The sequence below is a fragment of the Oryctolagus cuniculus genome, chromosome 3 (genome assembly GCF_051225735.1).
Source record: "Oryctolagus cuniculus isolate XC-2025 breed Fujian yellow rabbit chromosome 3, ASM5122573v1, whole genome shotgun sequence".
Lineage (NCBI taxonomy): Eukaryota > Metazoa > Chordata > Mammalia > Lagomorpha > Leporidae > Oryctolagus > Oryctolagus cuniculus.
In genome coordinates this window covers 107,143,733-107,152,464 of record NC_142869.1, presented here as the reverse complement: position 1 = coordinate 107,152,464, position 8,732 = coordinate 107,143,733, and the positions used below count along the sequence as shown (strand labels likewise).

The window sequence follows — 8,732 nt, the reverse complement described above, 5'->3', positions numbered from 1 at the left end:
TCCAGTTTTCAGTTGACAGACATTTGGGTTGATCCTATACCTTAGCTATTGTGAATTGAGCTGCAATAAACATGGGGGTACAGATAATTCTTTCATATGCTTATTTTGTTACCCTTGGGAAAATTCCCCGGAGTGGGATGGCTGGGTGATGTGGTAGGTCTAAATTCAGGTTTCTGAGTTATCTCCTTACTGTTTTCCAGAGTGGCTGCACCAGTTTGCATTCCCACCAACAATGGATTAGGATACCTTTTTCCCAACATCCTTAGCAGCGTTTATTGTTTGTTGCTTACTGTATGAAAGCCATTCTAATGGGGGTGAGGCGAAATCTGACTGTGTTTTTTTAAAGAAAGATTTATTTATTTATTTGGAAGGCAGAGTTACAGAGTTACAGAGGCAGAGAGAGAGAGAAAAGTCTTCTATATGCTGAGTCACTCCCCAAATGGCCAAAACGGCTGGAGCTGAGCTGATCTGAAGCCAGGAGCCAGGAGCTTCTTCTGGGCCTCCTACACGGGTGCAGGGGCCCAAGCACTTGAACCACCTTCTACTGTTTTCCCTGACCATGACAGACAGCTAGATAGAAATTGGAGCAGCCAGGACTTGAACCAGCACCCGTATGGGATGCCGGCACTAGCAGGTGGCAGTATTACCCACTATGCCACAGTGCTGGCCCCCTCATTGTGGTTTTGATTTGCATTTCCCTGATGGCTAGTGATCCTGAGCATTTTTTTCATATGTCTGTTGGTCATTCGGATTTCTTCTTTTGAAAAATGCCTATTTAAGTCCTTTGCTGATTTCTTAACTGGGTTATTTGTCTTGTTGCTGTTGAGTATCTAGATCTCTTTATATATTCTGGCTATTAATCCTTTATCAGTTGCATACTTTGCAAATAATTTCTCCCATTCTGTCAGTTGCCTCTTTGCTAATTGTTTCTTTTGCAGTGCAGAAGCTTCTCAATTTGATATAATTCCATTTGTCAATTTTGTCTTTTTTTTTAAAGATTTTTTAAAATTTATTTTATTTGAGAATTAGAGTTACAGACAGTGAGAGAGAGAGAGACAGAGAGAAAGGTCTTCCTTCCATTGGTTCACTCCCCAAATGGCCACAATGGTCAGAGCTGCGCTGATCCAAAGCCAGGAGTCAGATGCTTGTTCCTGGTCTCCCATGCGGGTGCAGGGGCCCAAGCACTTGGGCCATCTTCTACTACTTTCCCAGGCCACAGCAGAGAGCTGGACTGGAAAAGGGGCAATCGGGACTAGAACCCAGTGCCCATATAGGATGCTGGTGCCGCAGGCAGAGGATTAACCAAGTGAGCCATAGCACCAGCCCCCCAACTTTGTCTTTAATTGCCTGTGCCTCTGTGGTCTTTTCCAAGAACTCTGCCTATGCCAATGTCTTGCAGTGTTTCCCCAATGTTCTAAAATAATTTGATGGTATTAAGTCAGATTTAGGTCTTTGATACATTTTGAGTGGATTTTTGTGTAAGGTATAAGGGAAGGGTCTTGCTTCATACTCTGCATGTGGAGATCCAGTTTTCCCAGACCATTTGTTGAAGAGACTGTCCTTGCTCCAGGGATTGATTTTAGTTCCTTTGCCAAAGATAAGTTGGTTGTAGATGTATGGATTAATTTATTTCTATCCTGTTCAATTGGTCTGTCCATCTGTTTTTGTACCCATACCAGCTGTTTTGATTATAACTGCTCTGTAGTATGTTTTGAAATCTGGTATTTTGATGCCTCTGGCTTTGTTTTTGTTGTATACATTGCTTTAGCTATTCAGAGTCTCTTGTGTTTCCATATGAATTTCAGCATTGTTTTTTTCTAAATCTGAGAAGAATGTCCTTGGTATTTTGATTTGTATCACACTGATTCTGTAAATTGCTTTCAGTAGTATGGAAATTTTGACCATATTGATTCTTCCAATACATGGACTTTTTTTCCATTTTTTTGGTATCTTCTTCTATTTCTTTCTTTAATGTTTTGTAATTCTCATTGCAGAAATCTTTGATGTCCTTGGTTAAATTTATTCCAAGGTGTTTGATTTTTTTGTAGCTATTGTGAATTGAAGTGAATTGAATTTATCTTAGAAATTCTTTCTCAGCTGTGGCATTGTCTGTATATACAAAGGCTATTGATTTTTGTGTGTTGATTTTATATCCTGCTACTTTACCAAACTCTTTTATGAATTTCAATAGTCTTGTAGTGGAGTCTTTTGGATCCCCTAAATATAGAATCATGTCATCTGAAAATAGGGTACTTTCACTTCTTCCTTCCTAATCTGTATCCTTTTGATTTCTTTTTCTTGCCTAATGGCTCTGGCTAAAACTTCCAGGACTATATTGAATAGCAATGGTGAAAATGGGAATCCTTGTCTGGTTCTGAACCTTAGTGGGAATACTTCCAACTTTTCCCCATTTAGTGCTGGTCATAGGTTTGTAATAAATTGCCTTGGTTGTGTTGAGGAATGTTCCTTATATACACAATTTGCTTAAAGTTTTCATCATGAAAGGATGTTGTATTTTATAAAATGCTTTCGTTATATCTGATTTTTGTTCTTCAGTTTCTTAATGTGATATATCACATTGATTGATTTGTGAATGTTAAACCATCCCTGCATACCAGGGATAAATCCCACAGGTTATTGATCTTTCTGATGTGTTGTTGGATTCAGTTGGCTAGCAAATTTTTTTTTTGCATTTGTGTTCATCAGGGAAATTAGCCTGTAGTTCTCTTTCTCTGTTGTATCTTTTTCAGGTTTAGTAATTTAGGTGATGCTGGCTTCATAGAAGGAGTTTGGAAATATTCCCTCCCATTCAATTTTTGAATAGCTTGAGAAGAATTGGATTTAGTTCTTCTTTAAATGTCTGGTAGAATTTAGCAGTGAAACCATTGGTCCTGGACTTTTCTTTGCTGGGAGGGTTTTTATTACTGATTCAATTTATGTATTGGTTATTGGTCTGTTCAGGTTTTCTGTGTCTTCATGGCTCAGTTTAGGTAGGTTGCATGTGTCCAGTAATTTATCCATTTCTTCCAGGTTTCCTGATATGTTGGCATGCAACTCTTTGTAGTAATTTTTGGTGATTCTTTTTATTTCTGTGGTGTCTGTTACATTTCCTTTTTCATCTCTAATTTTATTGATTTGGGTCTTCTCCCTCTTTTTTCATTAATTAGGACAATGGTGTGTCAATTTTATGTATTTTTTCAAAAATCCAACTCTCAGTTTCACTGATATTTATTGTATTGTGTTTTTGGTTTCTCTTTTGTTTATTCTTCTCTAATTTTATTTTTTTTTATTTTTTTTATTTTTTTATTTTTTTATTTTTTATTTTTTTATTTTTTGACAGGCAGAGTGGACAGTGAGAGATAGAGACAGAGAGAAAGGTCTTCCTTTTGCCGTTGGTTCACCCTCCAATGGCCGCCGCGGCCGGCGCGCTGCGGCCGGCGCACCCCGCCGATCCGATGGCAGGAGCCAGGATCCAGGTGCTTTTCCTGGTCTCCCATGGGATGCAGGGCCCAAGCACCTGGGCCATCCTCCACTGCACTCCCTGGCCACAGCAGAGGGCTGGCCTGGAAGAGGGGCAACCGGGACAGAATCCGGTGCCCTGACCGGGACTAGAACCCGGTGTGCCGGCACCGCAAGGTGGAGGATTAGCCTAGTGAGCCGTGGCGCCGGCCCTATTCTTCTCTAATTTTAATTATTTCTTTTCTCCTACTAATTTTGGGTTTGGTTTACTGTTGTTTTTCTAGGTCCTTGAGATGCACTGATAGCTCATTTATTTCATGTCTTCCCAATTTCTTGATATAGGCACCAATTGCTACAAACTTTCCTTTTAATACTGCTTTTGCTGTATCCCAGAAGATTTGACATGTTGTATGTAATTTTCATTCATTTCCAGAACTTTTTTTAATTTATCTTTTGATTTTTTTGATGACTCACTGTTCATTCAGGAGCTTGTTGTTCAGTCTCTATCTATTTACATTTATTCTAGAGATTCTTGAGTTGTTGATTTCCAGCTTCATTCCATTGTGGGCAGAGAAGATGCAAGGTATGATTTCTATATATTTTTTTTTTAATTTGCTGAGACTTGCTTTATGGCCTAGCATGTGGTCTATCCTAGAGAAAGTTCCATGCACTGATGAGAAGAATGTCTATTCTGTAACTGTAGGATGAAAAGTTTTGTAGATATCCATTAGGTCCATTTGGTCTCTTGTGTCGATTAATTCTGTTGTTTCCTTACTGATTTTCTGTCTGTTTGATCTGTCCATTGTTGAAAGTAGGGTATTGAAGACTCCCATTACTATTATATGGGAGTCTATGTCTGCCTTAGATCCATTAAAATTTCTTTTAAATATCCTGGTGCCCTGTAATTAGATAATATATATTTATTATATTCAGATGTTCCTGTTGAATTGACCCCCTAATCATTACATAGTGCCTTAGTCTCTTTTAACAGTTTTTCTGTGAAAGTCTGTTTTGTCTGATATCTGGATGGCTACTTCAGCTCTTTTTTTGTTTTCTGTTAGCATATAATATTTTTTTGGTACTTTCACTTTCAGCCTGTGAGTATCTTTATTGGTGAGATACGTTTTTTGTAGGCAGCAAATAGATGGGTTTTGTTTTTTAATCCATTCAGCCAGTCTGTATCTTTTAACTGTGGAGTTGAGGCCATTTACATTCAAGGTGACTGTTGATAAATAATGACTTGGCCCTGACATTTTTTAAAATAAATATTCCTATTGTTTATTTTGGATTTCCTTTGTACTTTTACTGGGAGGTTTTCTACCTTCACCTTCTTTCATAGTGATGAGCATGTTTCTGTTTGTAGCATATCCTTAACCATCTCTGATAAAGCTAGAAGATTTGTGACAAATTCTTTCAATTTGTTTGTTATGGAAGGTTTTTATTTCTCCTTCATTCATAAATGATTGATTTGCAGGTTACAGTATTCTGGGTTGACAGTTTTTTTCTCCTAAGACTTGGAGTATACATCACCATTCTCTCCTAGCCTGTGGGGTTTCTGATAAGAAGTCAGCTGTGAGTCTAATTGGAGAGCCTCTGAAAGTAATCTGGTGTTTCTCTCATGCATATTTTAGAATCTTCTTTATGTTTTATTGTGGAGAGTTTGAATATGATGTGTTGTAGTGAAGATCTTTTCTGGTCATGTCTATTAGGAGTTCTATGTGCTTCGTGTTCTTAGATGTCCCTTTCTTTCTCCAAATTAGGGAAATTTTCTGTAATTATTTCACTAAATAGAACTTTTTTTTTTTTTTTGTCAGACTGTAAAATTTCCAGAGATTTGTCTTCTAACTTGGATATTGTTTCTTCTGCTTCACTGAGTCTGTTGTTAAGGCTTTCTACCTCATTTTCATTTGATCTATTGAATTCTTCATTTCTAATATTTCATTTTGATTTATCCTTCAAATCTCAATTTCATGGGAAAAATTTTCATTTATGTCATGCATGGATTTCTTTAATTTGTGGATTTACTTCTGATTACTTCTAAGTAATCCTATGATCAATTTTTTGAATTCCATTTCTGGTATTTCTTCAATCTCTTCATCTTTGCATTCTAGTACTGAATTGTTGTGTTCCTTTGGAGATGCCATTTTGTCTTCCTTATTCTAGTTTCTTGAATTTTGCACTTATTTTTGGGCATTTGTGGAGATACTTGTTGACTGGTTTCCTTCCTCCCCCCATTGCTTTTATCTTTGGACTGTGCCTCTGTATCGTGTCTGCTCTTTAAGTGAATACCCAGAGACATGTGCTGGGTGTCAGTGTTTCAGGGTGAGAGGAGTGTCCAAGGTGACTCCCAAATTGAGTATGGTAAATCTCCTTTTTTTTTTTTTAATCAGAGATAAGTTTTATTCAGCTCTGTTGGCATAGTCTCATGCTCACCTCCTCTCCTCCAAGGAGACCAATGCCTCAACGCTAGCCCCAGTGGGTGTAATATTCTTCTGTGCTGCCACAAGAACCACAGAAGGGATCTGCACAGTTCCCAGAGTGAGCATGGATCCTGCAGTAGTGATCCTTACCAGTTAATCATGGAGCCCCGATCCTGTGGAGTCACCTGCATTGACCGCCCAGAGACTCAGACATACCCTGCCCCCTCCTACATGGTCATAGTGTTTTCACAGTCCCAGCACACAAGGCTCCCACAGTCATGAATGCCCAACCCCCTGTCAATTCTCCCAGCCAGACTCAGGCAACTCCTCTCAGTTGGTTGCAGGGGTGTGGACACATGCTGGCACAGCTGTTACATGTCTAAAACGGCGCCAGCTAGCTACTGGGTGCCAGAGCTGGGTGGTTGGGGAGAGAGAAATGTGCCTTCTCCTTTTCCCCTCTAGGTTGGCAGGTACATTCTCACCCAATGGATTCCAATCCAGACTCATGCCAGGCTTTTCCTGCAGCTTTATTGCTAGTGCTGCAGTCTGGACTCTCCTCACTCTCCAAAGCTGATGCTGGGACTCTCGGCTGCTGGGATCCTGAGATGTATGCATCCACAGTGTCCCTCTAATTTTCTTGGAGTTTTTTTTTTTTTTTTTTTTTTTTTTTTTTTGACAGGCAGAGTGGACAGTGAGAGATAGAGACAGAGAGAAAGGTCTTCCTTTGTTGTTGGTTCACCCTCCAATTGCTGCCGCGGCTGGCGCGCTGTGGCCGGCGCACCGCGCTGATCTGAAGGCAGGAGCCAGGTGCTTCTCCTGGTCTCCCATGGGGTGCAGGGCCCAAGGACTTGGGCCATCCTCCACTGCCTTCCCAGGCCACAGCAGAGAGCTGGCCTGGAAGAGGGGCAACTGGGACATAATCCGGCGCCCTGACCGGGACTAGAACCCGGTGTGCCGGCGCTGCAAGGCGGAGGATTAGCCTAGTAAGCTGTGGCGCCGGCTCTGCTTGGAGTTTCATCTGCCATTTTCTTCTTAACTCTTCCCTGAGATTGCACTCTCTTCATTTTTTTTTTTAAATTGTGTTCCCCTAGACTAGGGCAGTAAGCTCCCTCCTATTCCACCATCTCTGAAAACATATTTTTGGGGGCCAGCACTGTGGTCTAGAGGGTAAAGCCACCACCTGTGCTTCCTGCATCCCATATGGGTGCTGGTTCAAGTCCTGGCTGCTCCACTTCTGATCCAGCTCTCTGCCATGGCCTGGGAAAGCAGTAGACGATGGCCCAAGTCCTGGGGCCCCTGCACCCACGTGGGAGACCTGGAGGAAGCTCCTGGCTCCTGCCTTCGGGTCAGTGCAGCTCTGGCCAGTGCAGGCTATTGGGGGAGTGAACCATCGGATGGAAGACCTCTCTCTCTCTCTCTCTTCCTCTCTCTCTCTCTGCCTCTCCTTCTCTCTCTGTGTAACTCTGATTTTCAAATAAATAAATCTTTAAAAAACCACATTTTTTAACACTCAATTTTCCCATTCATTAATTCTTCATTGTTTTCACTTGTTTAAACACTTTTACATGTTAGTTTTCTATCTGTTCCAGGAGATTTGTATTGTAATTTTTTTCCCATTAGAAACTGTGATTCTTTATGGGATCTTTTCACCTTTGCACACTGGTTTTGGAACCAAATATGGATTCTGTCTTCTTCTAGATTCATTCAGTTTTTGAGCTAAATCTCTGATATTAATGCCAGGGTAACAGTTTACTCTAAAGACATTTTCTATCCAACCTGATTCTGAGTAAAAACAGTCTTGGTCTTCGGTTTCTTTACCACTTCAACACTCTTTTTAAAGACATTCTTTTTGAGGCTGAAAAGTAATTTCCTTATTTCAAAGCTCTTTCTTCTGGCATTGAATGATCCTCAGTGCATGGGAACGAGATGCTACTGGGAAAATTCAGGACATGGTGATGTGAGTTAGCATCATTCCCTAAGGAGCTGCAGGTGTCTGCCCGTGGCCTGTGGAGTTTCATTGATACAAAGCTGTCTTTCTTCTGGTCCAGTCCTAAGATGCTCTCAATTGAAAATGAGCAGGATGAGGGTTTGCTTTTCACAAACCAAGCACCTTCCTGAAGACTGAGAGACATCATCTTATGGGCTGCACAGATACAGCTCTGGCCTCTTTACTGCCTCTGTACCACGTTTACAGTCAGGTACAACTTCAACAAGTGATGTTGGAGAAGAACCAAGCTGGGTCTAGAGGAATTACATGTGAGACGGCCCACATACTTACGTTATATCAAGGGCACGGTCATCCTACCATCTCATGCTGAAAATGTCACCACTATCTGGACACTTGGACATGTTTAACTGGGGATATGATTTTTCTCTTTGTTTCTGGGTTCTTTACTAGTAAATTGATTGAATTATTTGTATGTATGTGTGTGTGTGTGTGTGTATATATATATGTATATATGTTAAATCTTAAAAAACATGCTCTTGGGGCCTGAGATGTGCTATAAGGGGCTTAACCTACAGAAGGCAGGAAGGAGTGATGGAGAAGCCTTAATTTAATGATTAACAGAGAAGCAGGGGCCTGGGGCCAGTTGGATGACAATCCTCTTGTGTCTTGAGTGAGGTTGCCACTGCTTGTTCCTTGCAGCTATTTTGTGGTGTGTTATTTCTCAAAGGAAAGTAGAAAAAGCGGATACAGGGATAAAATGGGACTTCACAGCAGAATCTCAGCTTCCACAGTGTAGTGTCCCTTTCTCTTCCCTTCCTGTTTCAGCTCTGGGGGCAACCTTCTGGGATCATCACGCTTGATCACCCACAGGAAATTGTGCTGCAGTGGAGGACCCACATCCCTAT

General features: G+C 40.8%; 1 pseudogene; it reads right to left on the bottom strand.

The window, feature by feature from the left end:
• Positions 1 to 7,430: 7,430 nt before the first annotated feature.
• On the bottom strand, positions 7,431 to 8,011 carry LOC100351827 (homeobox expressed in ES cells 1 pseudogene; annotated as a pseudogene).
• Positions 8,012 to 8,732: the final 721 nt, after the last annotated feature.